Genomic DNA, 12934 nt, shown 5'->3' with positions numbered 1-12934 from the left:
ATGCCTGCGACCAATCCCCTGCGGGCCGGCCGGCATTCTAAGTCCCGCCCCCGGCATTCTCCATCATTCAGTCCCCCCGGCAGCATTCACACGCACATAGACAATACTTACCGCCGCCGCCGCATTCTCCTCACCGCCGCTGCCCAGCAATACCGGGACCAGGGACAAAAACCGGGACAGACTTAAACCGGGACAGGCCACAAAAAAACGGGACTGTACCGGTAAAACCGGTACGAATGGTCACCCTCTATATAAATAAATGCGACTTTAATACCTAGTCCAATGTTTAAACAGGATTACACTACCAGGGCAAGAGGCACTCAGAAGTTGTGTTATAGGTAGATAGCGTTGCTCACTGTTGATCATAACATACAGTAGTAACTCATTAAGGCCCAAAGTGGTATTAAGCTTTAGGGAAGTCTCCTTCAAGTGTTTGGGTCTTAACGTGTACCAGGGCTTAGAACTGTCTTGTAACTCTGGGCCTAAGTGCATTATTGCATTAAATATCACAAGCTCGGTTTGTACATAACCCCAGTTGTATTCTGGCCGGGGGGTTTGACAATGCCATGTAATCAAAGAAAAGACACAGAAAAGCCCAGAGAAATCAGCTTGCCCTGGCCCCTGACCTGGGTGTCAGTGATAAAGTGAGTGCTAAAACAGTTCACACATGCTTGTCAAAACCAGAGTGGAAGACAAATGGGAGAGCTTTGTACAAGGAGATGAAAGGAGAGACTTTGTCTGGCAGAACTGGGCATCTCTGGCAGTGTGGGGCTTTGTCCTGCCAGGTTGGGCTGGGTTAGAGGTTGCACTGAGGGATCAGTCATATGTTTTGCTCCACCAGCCATTTAAAAAAAAAAAATGTCACTTGCAGGAGACACAAAGTCTGGGGCAGCTGACAATTCCTGCCAGGTTTGATCTCTTTTATCAACTTTTTTTTTAACATAATTCCTCTGCTGCAATGCGATGCTGGCAGCTAAGTGGTTAAATTGATCAAACCAAAAAAAGAGCTGGCCACAAGAATTCACAAGGAGTGCCACTTATGCAGTGTGAAGACATCTTGTGTGATACACCCAACAGCTCCTTGTATTTTTCTGTATACTTCCTCTTAAAGACAATGGCAGAAACACTCAAATTGCACCTTGCAATGCCACCTTGGTTGGGGCAAGGTGTTTAGATCCGTATCTTGGATACAATAATACAATATATGGGGTGTTTAATTTCTGTTTTTACACAACACTGCCAGAGTACACAAAGCTGCACAGGGTAGAACAAGGCTAGTGCAATGAGTCACTCGCCTGAAGAGCTTACAGTCTAAGACACTGATCTGGGAGAAGGAGTGGCTCAGTGAGTCAATACACTGACACTGAAAACAATGACACCGAGTTTGATTCAGGGGATTCTAGTTCAATTCCCGGTGTCGGCTCCTTGTGACCTTGGGCAAGTCCCTTTATCTCCCTGTGCCTCAGGCACCAATAACATAGAGCGTAAGCTCATCTGGGCAGGGGCTGTGTCTGTAACATTCCTATGTGCTGCGTACCGCGTGCTGCTCTGTAATTGTGAAGTGCTGAGTCCCACTGGGAGTAAAGCACTATATGAAATGTTGTTGTTGTTGTTGTTGTTGTTGTTGTTGTTGTTGTTGTTGTTGTTGTCTCGAAGTTAAAAAAAACAGCTGATAAGTCTTAGGTGGTTGTATTTGCAATGCATTCTGGCAGCGAAAGGGTTAAAATATGTGCCAGCAAAACATGTGCCCAGTTGGCTGAATTTTTCCTGGAAACCTTGTTCATACTAAAAGGGAAAAGTGTTTAGTTCTCCCCTGTGCCATCTTCCTAACCTAAAAGCCAGACTTGTTGGGTGTTTGTGGTAATAACCAGCTGTTGTGCGTAGCATTGCATGCAATTCTTGTGCGTTTATGACGGCTGAAGAAGATATATGCAAAATATATGAAACGATGATCTTCGTTAAACTTTCATTCAATAGGAAAAAAGAAACTCCAGCCAATACACAATCAAATAGATGTTGTTTCTATAAGTCATTGTTAAGGGCACCTAGAAAAAGAATAAAAACTAAGAAGTCATGGGGTATGCATATATATACACATATATACCCACATGACTACTTAGTATATATTTACAGCGCAACCCTGTTATAGCGCAATCCGCTATAACGCAAATCTGCTTATAACGCGGTATTAACGTGGCTCCCGTTTTTAACATTAAAAAAAAAATTGGCAAACTTACACACACACCTCTCCCTCCCTGTACCTCCGCTGTGGGGGAGGATAGAAGGGCAAAGGCCAAACTAAGACTTAGCTCAGCTAATGTATGAATGTTTGATAATAATTTCTGATAGGGGGGTGCTGCTAGGTATGATATATACATACACACATACATGTATAAAGTGCTTGACAAATTACCCAAAAATCTACTCGCCAAACCAAAAAAATCTACTCGCCCCTAGCCCCGCCCCCACTTTTAAAAAATGAAATAAATTTCTAATAAGAATTGAGTGTGTGAGTGTGTGATTAGTCTGGGTGGGTGCATGACTGACTGGGTGGGTGGGTGCTTGGGTGACTGACTAGATGGGTGGGTGACTGACCTTGACTGACTGGGTGACTGACTAGATGGGTGGGTGACTGACCTTGACTGACTGGGTGACTGACTAGGTGGGTGGGTGACTGCCTGACTGGGTGGATGACTGACTGGGTGGGTGGGTGACTGACTGGGTGGGTGGGTGACTGACTGGGACCTTGAATGACTGGGTGGGTGACTGACTGACAGACAGACTTGGGAGGGTGGGTGACTGACCTTGACCAGGTAACTGACCTTGACTGGGTGGGTGGGTGCTGCTTCCCTGCGAAGGATTAGAGAGGGTTAGGGTTCCTTACAATGCATCTGATCACAGACGCTCTACTATTAGAGAGGGTTGGGGTTCCTTACAATGCATGTTATCTCAGACGCGCTATTAGAGAGGGTCGGTGTTCCTTACAATGCATGTTATCTCAGACGTGCTATTAGAGAGGGTTGGTGTTCCTTACACTGCAGCTAATCTCATATGCATTGCTAGAGAGGGTTGGGGTTCCTCAGAATTTCACATTGGGTTCCTTAACCAAAAAAAGGTTGGAAATGCTAAAAGCCAGTGGGCATTGGATGTTCGACAATTACTTTCACTATTTAAAATAAATAGAACATTAAAAAAAAAATGTAAAATTGCGGGGCTGCACTTTTGCAAGTAAAATAGTGAATTTTTAACAATTTTGCCTATTTCAGTAGAACTTCTGAAACCAAATGTTTGATGAAAATTTGCGGCTTCCTTAAAAACGTTTTGAAAAGTTCGATCACAAAACAGCTGCAAAGCGAATCTCGGCAGGTCCAGCTTTCCATACAATAAATACATCTAGGGAATTTGGGGGACACTGTCTATTTCAATGTGTTTTGTTAGAAATACCGTGGCGGTATTCAGAGCAAGGGATACCTTCAAAGAAAGGGTGACATCTGGTCGCTAGAAACTTTGGGGCTAGCAAATAAAATACTTTGTAGACCCAAAACCAAGTCTTGTGTGTCACCGGGAAGGTTGGCTACGCTTTGTAAGAAGAATGCCTATTTTAATATTAAGCATTACTGTTATCCATCATTGGAAGGAATGGAGAAGAATGGATGCTAGGATGCTATGCATGGGCGGTGATAATCACCTATTAATAATTAAACATTCCCATTCATATGGACAGGAAGCTTTCACCCATTCATGCCTTCTACCCATTCACTTCTTTTTTTGGGGGTTGGTATCCTTCACTCTCAGTCTGCTGACTTCCCTTTGGGGAAGTCTTCTTCAATGAGCGGGCCGAGAAAAAACTCAGTGTTTTCTTTTTCCTTCTTGTTCCTCCCGCCCCTAGAAAGGAGCATGGGGTGAATAACAGTTTGCCTAGTGTTAGAGAGCTGAATGGGGCTCTCGTGGCCTCCTGTTATGGTTAAGGGGGGGTCAACGCGGTCTTACGTCATGCAGGCTTTCAACTGTTTTTTGTTTTTAACTCAACAATTCTTAGTAACCAGTCGAAGACTGAGCCACTGATTGAGTCACCTGTGCTGAAGCAGGGATATCCTTAAAACCTGACATGTTGGGGGGTCTTGAGGACTGGAGTTGCGAACCCCTGCATTAGGGTTTATCGATAGGGGTTTAGGGTAAGGAGTTAAGGTTAGAGGTTTTTAGCGCAAGGGGTAAGGTTAGGGGGTTACGGTAGGCATTACCTTGGGGACGAAAAAGCCGGCATCTAAATGTCGCAGCAGTTAAACAGCGACGGCTAAATGGCGGAGGCGGAGTGCCTGCGTCGAAAGGTCCTAGACACCATCACACATGCCAGGACTTCTATGCTTTGTCTTTTTGTCTTCAGTTCAATAAACACTAATCTTTACACTAAAAACCTTAACCCCTTACACTAAAACCATTAACCCCTTACCATAAAACCATTAACCTTAACCCCTTACCCTAAAAAGCGTAACCCTTTACCCTACAATCCCTAAAGCTAACGTTTTATTAATCACTTTTATTAAATACTTTTTAACGTTTACACTTAATCACTTACCTTAGTGGCGAAATGACCAGCAGCTAACTGTCCGTGGCTGAACGGTGCCTGCAGCTGTGAAAAGCCCCATTCCGTGTAAAGGGTGTATCAATTATTATCAAAGACTCATCCATGTGCAGCCATCACACAGACACCCGTTCCCCGCAGCCAAAAATCCCACCCACGTTTGTGCAACAAATGAGACAATAGCTGCTGTTACATTGCCGGCTCTGGAGTTTCTGTGCAACGTGAGCGCTCTGATCTGGGCGTTTTACTGGCAGGGAAACATAATGAGGAGTCAGACAATGTTGTATCAGATAGCCGAGCGGAGCTACCTGCGTCCCCGCTCCAACAAAGCAGGAGTTTCATACTGGCCTGCAGGCTTGTAGCTTCGCCAAAATGCGCTACTACTGTGGTTACTGTTAGAGAATCTGATTGGCAGGTGGATTCAGTGGTATTGTGTAAAGCCTTAGGCCGGGGCCATGGTTAGGAAGACGCCGCTGACCCGCACTGAGGCTGCGCACTTACCTCCGGCATCCTGTATCAGGCCGGCTTTAGGAGGTGCTTCCGCAGGCGTGCGGAGGCGGACTGAAGATCAGGAGACAGGCAAATTTAAGATTGATCGCTGAGGGGAGCGGAGGGCCGGTCACGTGACCGGCAAAGAGCCAATGGCAACGAGCTCGGCACTCTGCGCTCTTGTACGCCGTGACGTTGACGGCGTGACTTCGACGCTGCGGCACGCTTGCCCCGCCTCCCACCAGCCTCCCAAGCGCGCTCGCTGCCTCGCCTGCCAGGACACCAAAAAGCTCCTGCTGGAGCAGGCGGGCCTGAGCGTCAGTGCGTAGGAGCGCGGCTGGAGGCACCATGTCCGCGGCCTTAGACATGGGTGAATGGGTAACTTAGTGGTAAGGTAAGAACCCTGCCCTTGAAGCTGGTGAATCCTTTTTGAATCCCAGATTCATCTCTTCTTGCGTACTTGGGCATGTACAGTGAAGTTACACTCTAATTCCCTGTGCCTCAGGCACCAAAATTAGATTCGTTTTCAAGGTCACGGTGAGCGCAGGTCAGTATGAAAACATAAAGAACATAAATAGTGCAATATGTCTGTGACTATTAGGGTTGCCAGTTGGCTTCTCCAAAAATACTGGACACAATGGTGAAAGGTGCGACACACTTGACACACGCACCCCTCTCACCTTTCCATACTGTTTCCTCCTCTCCTTGGCCCCATCCCCAGGCTTCTGACACCTCCTCCTAATTGACTGCATTACCCAGCAGCAGCCAATCAGGATGGAGGAAGCTGCCCAGCCCCCTTGCAACAGCCCTGCTCTCTCCCTGCTTGGGGTAATCCCCCCCCCCCCAACCCCCAAGCCATCAGGTCACTACTGTATGCCTAGAGCGGTGATACCAGACACATACATGTCCAGTATTACCTTTAACTTTTTACTGGGCAGAGTGTCCAAATACAGGACAGTCCGGTTAAATACTGGACACCTGGCCAACCCTACAATATGTGGACTGAATATGGGAATCAAAGGACATGTTGGTTAACTGAAAACTAATTCCGACAAGGGACATGATCCTATCTCTCTCACATAATGATATAATTCATAAAATTGTTAATATCCTAGATATACAAATATGAAGGACCAAAATACATAAAATAAGACTAATCTAAAATGCCTAAAAGAGCCAAAGGTGATCTCTAACTAGGGACATAATAATTGCTAGGTTTTTTTTTTATATGTATTTATATCACCTAATATTCTATTTGCTTCTTTCATGTAGTATGTCTTATCCATATAGAGATTGAACGTACTGGGTCCCATGGTAGGGGCAAATGTTAACCCTTTGGGGATGACTCTACTTTGAGTGGCGGATAAGGATTTACTGCTCCAGTTAAAGATGGTCTTTATTGAGGACTGGCCTTTTTTTTTTTTGCTTTCCTCTTTCTTCCCCCTCGCTTTCCTCTGACATACTCCTTTTTCTTATACCTGGTGGAGTGTCTTTCTTCATATATGTATATCTAGGATATTCTACGCAAGAAAATGCTTCCGTTTGAGCTGCTGGTCACTCGCGGCAATCGCGTACGGGCGGTGGTTTTTGTTAACAAAAAATAGATGGAAAAACTTAATTCCTTTAAAAAAAAAAAAAAAGGGTAATTTTTTGGGAAACCCCCCCTGGTAAATACTGAACAGTAAGTGCACTGCAGCTTACACTGATTGCCCTATCAGTGAAGTATTTTCTCACGCTCACTTGGTGTTACAATATCCAGCTTTGGGCAATCCAATGATTGAGGGCTGTGTAATCCCTCTGCTTTTATCCTTATTACAGTCACATGCAGAATTTCAAAGGCTTCTAATTCGACGGGCGCCACGCAGACACCTTCCATATGCAAAGGTCATTCCAAGGAGAAGGGGTGAACGCTTTTGCTGCCAACAATGCGCTAAGCAAACAAACTCCTACATCGATAAATTACTACATTACACACACAAACAGTAGTGTGATAACTGATGCGTGATGCGCTTACTGTGTAAACGGCATGTGGAATAGTGAAGACACGGGTATTTACCACTGCTAATTAAAAATCGATATTTTTATTGATACAAAAGCAGCTGGAAAATGAACCTGAAGATGCCAACATTTATACTGAATTCAAGTCAAGTAACACGTTGCTTCAGATTCCCTTTCCCAGCACTCATAAAGTTACTCACTGAAGCAAGTGGGCCAAAATCATGGGCAAAGTAATGTGACAACCTAAGGCCAGGTCCCCGCTGGCTACTGCAGCGCCCGCTGTGGCGGAGGCTGCAGGGACAAGAGCCGCCCCTCAATGGGGCCGGGCCCGCTGCGAGGGGGGGCCGCCGCGCTCCGAGTTTTTCAGGGATACCTGAAAATTGAGCTGGCCACGGGCGACGGAGCGCTAGGCCACGCCCCCTGGCCGTTCAGCCAATGAGGGCGAACCTGCCGGGTGACGTCACGGCCGTGCTGCCTTCACGACCCCCCCGTCTTTCCCCCTGCAGCTCACTGCAGACCGGGGGACTCGGCTGCACGCGCCGCCAGCCTCGCTGATGCGCGTGCAGCACAGGCAGCGTGGCCGCAGCAATATGTGACAACCTCAGTATGTGTCATCCTAATGCCAAACAGCCAGTTTGATGCAAATGTAGTAGTACCCTTGGGGTATGCTGGACTGATCTTACTGTGTCCTGGTCCATGTTACTTGTTTATTAAGGCTCGATCTAGATACTTCACTGTTACTTGTTTATTAAGGTTGAGCGGTTAGTATTTTTCTGTGTTTATACGGAGTCCTGGTCCCTACAGGGAGTTAAGGGGTTAAATTCTTTACAGGCCTTTACATGTAGCTAATGTGAAGTAACAGTATTTCATGTTGCAAGTCACCTAGGCTGGCGATTGGCCAGTCTGGTGTTCTTCCAGAATGTGCTGGAAGGGTCACCCCTTTAGGGGGTGACTTAGTACTGTAGTAGTAAGACCTTTGTTCCTGCCCAGCAACAGGGGTTGGGGAAAAAGGTTATAAATATTTGGGACCTGGCTTTCATCTTCAGATAGCACGAGTAACCAGAGGAGGGGATCTCACCTGTAAATGTGTTTATGGTTCTGTAACTAGGGGTAGGCAACCTTTTCTTGTTTTATAAGTTAGGGCGAGTCTCTCAGTATAGAGGTGTTTCAGACACTATACTAAAAAGGAAACCTGGCACAGTATGGAGTGGGTTCCTCACAGCAGGGGCTCATTGAGGAGACCTGGGGGAGCTGCTATGAATTGCGGAAGAAGGTTCCAGCTCTGGCTTAGGCTACGCTTATACGAAGGGGGACGCGACCGTGTGACGTCAGCCGTCGCAATAGCGATTCCTGCACTGCTCACCACACCAGCCCTGCACGAGCTTCCGCACCGGGAGATACAAGGTAACTGCTCAGTATCACATACATACATACACATTGGGATAGTTTAGTGTGGCCCCTCGTTTCTTGGCCTGGGTGTAGGGGTGTTGTACATAAATTGTTTATGTGCTTGTCCACCATCCTATATTCCATGTTTGGATGAATGTATGTATGTGTATCTTATATAACGCAATCCAGGTACATAGCGCGTCACAGCAGTAATACACGTGACATAATATTTTAAAGCATAATGGGAATAAGCGCTTCATACGTAAAACAATAGGAAAATGAGTCTCTGCCCCGAAGAGCTTACAATCTAAGTGGTAAGTAGGGAGAACTTACAGCGACAGCAGAAGAATGTTCTGGTAAGTGCGTTTGCAGGGGCCACGGTCAGTGTATCCGAGATGTATAGTTTCAGCCAGCGGAGCTACCCATATGCTTCTGTTAAAGAGGTGCGTTTTAAGAAAGGTCCTAAAGGTGATATTCATGTATTATGGCAGATTTACTATTAATACAGTTTGTTACATTCCCAGACAACACTCATTAGGGCTTGTGGCTTTCTGTAGGATAAAAAAAAAACTAAAAAAAATCAAAGCACAGAGAAGACATTTCCCATTTGGAACTGATTTAATTAAAACTGGAGACCGCTTCTTCTGCATAACATAAAGCAATCTCCTAGGAATGTATTAGACAAGCATTTCAGTAACATTATCTCTGTCTGACTCACTTCACAAAGTGTTCCTGTTGACAGTCGCTCTAACCTCATTCATGTCTCTGGAAAGAGATGCTGCAGGTATCGTGTTCAATTCCGAAAAGGCATAAATATCAAGTTTCATAAATGTAATAACGCTGAGTACACCGAATGTTATTCGCTCTCCCGCTGAATACACCGAATGTTATTCTCTCTCCCGCTGAGTACACCGAATGTTATTCTCTCTCCCGCTGAGTACACCGAATGTTATTCTCTCTCCCGCTGAGTACACCGAATGTTATTCTCTCTCCCGCTGAGTACACCGAATGTTATTCTCTCTCCCGCTGAGTACACCGAATGTTATTCTCTCTCCCACTGAGTACACCGAATGTTATTCTCTCTCCCGCTGAGTACACCGAATGTTATTCTCTCTCCCGCTGAGTACACCGAATGTTATTCTCTCTCCCACTGAGTACACCGAATGTTATTCTCTCTCCCCTGGCGCAGCCAAGTCGGCATAACGCTTTGGTCACCCTTTTGCAGCCCTATTGAAAACACCCCTAAAACTGATGCATCAAACAACCCGGCCTCTCTCAGCGGTGCCAGTAACTTACAGGGGCCTAGTGTCGAAGCTCCGAAGTCGAGTGAGAGAGCGCGCGGTTTGTACAGGAGCAGCGGAATGAAACGGGAGGGAAAAAAACGCTGTTCTCTATTGCAAATCGCATCTTGTAACCCGCTTCTATGAAGTGACAAACCGCCCGGATTGTACTGGCTTTAGACGCGGGAGGTATGAAGTCGTTTTCATATGCTAGAGAAGAGATCCGCTCCAATCACCTGAATGTGTTTAAAATCTTCTCCAGCTCGGGGAATCCGCTTTGCACCATGTTGAATCATTTTTATTTACAATTTTTGTTTACAAGGAAATAACACATTGAGAGGTGCCTCTCGTTTCCAAGTGTGTCCTGGGCACAGCCTTGTAATGTTAATACGTAGTGGCGAATTTATGGCGGTAAAAGTTGGGGGGCGGCAAAAATGTCTGCCCCCCATATACACCGTGCTGCACTCTCGGGCCTGATGAGAAGGCACTTACACGTGTCGCCACCTCCTTTCTCCTTCTGAACCATTGCGTCAAATGATGCCGTGGACGTAATGCTGTGCGGCGTCATTTGTCGCTGCGGTTGAGGAGGGGGGGGGCAGAAAGGAGGCGGCCGCCACACGTAAGTGCCACGGGGCAGCGGATTTTCAAATCCGCCGCTGGTTACACGTTATAGTTACAGACATTACATGGACAGTTAGATAAAATATGTTATAGGCGGATGTAACAGTTACAGACCAGATTAAAATGTGAGACAGCTTTAGTTTGGAAAGAACTTAGACTGGTGGCGGCTGTGAGAGTCTCCGGTACATAGGTTATGTGGTAATTATGTGCGTCACAAAAACAAGCTCACAAATGTATAAATCTTTTTAGAGTGAATCCAATGTCCAGAACAACTGTATAATTACAGAGATAGTCACCCCAGGGAGAAGTGGGGACCTAGTGGTGCCCACACAGCTACCACTTAGAACAGTCCCTAGTGCAACATCACCAACCCATGGGGTATGACACACAAACAATCCAGCACTAGAAAGGTAATAGCAGAAGGGCTAATGCCCTTTACCTGACAGTGTTAGTTCCGGATAGGACAGACTCTTGAAAGTCTTGCCGGACGAAACGCGTTGGTGCGTTTTCCTACCCCATTGCTAAGCTGATTCAATAAATTACAATATTTTTATTTAATTGGGAGTTACCCGAATTTATTTTTTGCACTCTGGATGCGGATGGTTGCGCTCCTCCTTCTTCCTACATGTTCTGAGAGTCTCCGGCAGACTGTTCCAGGTTTGGGGTGCACGGTAAGAGAAGGAGGAGCGGCCGGATACTTTGCTGAACCTTGGGGCCATGAGCCGTCTTTTGGAGTCAGATCTCAGGTGAAAAGTGCTGCGTGTGGTAGGGGTGAGGAGCTAGTTCAGGTATAGCTTGCTCAGAAAGTACTTGAAGGCAAGCTTAAGGGTCTATGTCAGCTCTATCTGCTGCGCAATTATTTCTGTTGATATCTCTCTTTAAAATTCCCTTCTGACAGGTTAAAGTGTTTTGTCTTGTGAAGCCGGCACACACTAAAAGTTACATACTCTGTAATAAGCATGACCCACATTTATTGTCAGCTGCCATTTCTCTCGCAGATGTTGAAAAGGAAGGAGGCCGTTTCCTAATACTTTTGTAAGCTGCTCTAATGATGATTTAACGCAGAGGTTTTCCTTTTTGATTCATTATGCACGAATGTCATTTCACTTTACTTTGAAGCTGCAGGCTGCGGGGTTGAATGCTATTCCAGGAGCTTTAGAAGTGGCTTATAATTGAGCTCCCAGGATTTCGTGCACACCTTACACTTTTTAACATCCTCCTAAGATTTTTTTGACACACAGTTCAAAGTACGCATTGCCTCCACGTCCCCACTTTCATCCTCATAGCATTCAAATGATAAAATCCTCCTGTGTTTTTATGTTTTTATTTTTTTACTGATTTTCATTATTATTTGTGGGAGATCTAAAAATGGCCACCGGTGTGGTTTCCTAAAAGCGGGTTTACAGACCTATCTTAACCACTGCACCTTTTAAAGTCTGCAGAATGGCTGTACAAGCTGCGTCAGATAGCAAGCAGGACGGCAGTGAACACTCTGCCCCCCCGTCACTTCGTGGCCTCTCCGTGCACATCAGAGTAGCTTGTATCACACGTTACCCCTTGGGAAGCAAAGTGGTAACACATACTGATTTGTGGACGGTGTCATCTGCTCTCATACCCATTTCGATTGTAAGCTCTTCGGGGCAGAGACCCCATTTTCCTAATATTTACTTTTATGTCTCAAGCATTTATTCCCATTATGTCATGAGCATATACATGGATGGCGCCATGCAAATAAAAAGGTATGTACATACATGCCATGATACAGCTCCAGCCCAAGCTGTTGGACAATACGGCACATGTTGCCATATAATGATATACTGTGCCGCCTTTACCAATTATAGCGACTGCAATTCTGAGTTATGCTCTAAGACAGGAGTGCGCAATCTTCCCTGCTGCGCCCCCCTCCCTGCTCGCGTCCCCACTCCCTTACCTTGTCTTCCGGCTCTCGGCATCAAAGTACGCCGCGAGGGTCACGTGACGTTACGTTGCGTAACCCCTGCGGCGTCATTTCGTACTGCGTTGCCGAAGACAAGGTAAGTGAAGTTGCAGAGGCCTCACGCGATCCCCCGGCATTCATTTAAATGCCTTGGGTGAAGAGAGCGGGGCCACTGCAAGCGCTGCACCCCCCCCTGAAAAATCTTGCACCCCCCCACCCCCAGTTTGCGCACCCCTGCTCTAAGACAGGGGTGCACAATCTTTCCCCTGTGCACCCTTGGCTCAGCGTTGTCACGTTGCCACGGCGGCGCATCACCAGAAACCGTCGGAGCAAAGGTAAGGGACCTTACAGAGGCCTTCGCCGCTCCCCCGGCATTTAATTGAAATGCCTTTCTGAAGAGCGCGGGGGGCCTCTGCAAGCGCTGTCTCCCCCCCCTTCAGAAAAGGGGGCAAGTCCCTCAGTTTGCCCACCCCTGCTTTAAGATATGTGACCATGTTTACTAAGCAGTGCTAAAATTCAAGACACCCATTCACCCAGTCTCTGTGACCAGTAGATATAGGGTGCATCTGTACATACACACTATGCACGTTGTACCGCTGAATCCCGGGGTATAATACATTCGCGGGGATTCCCAAAGCT

This window comes from Ascaphus truei, chromosome 7 (genome assembly GCF_040206685.1).
Source record: "Ascaphus truei isolate aAscTru1 chromosome 7, aAscTru1.hap1, whole genome shotgun sequence".
NCBI lineage: Eukaryota > Metazoa > Chordata > Amphibia > Anura > Ascaphidae > Ascaphus > Ascaphus truei.
Note: the sequence above shows the minus strand (reverse complement) of the source record.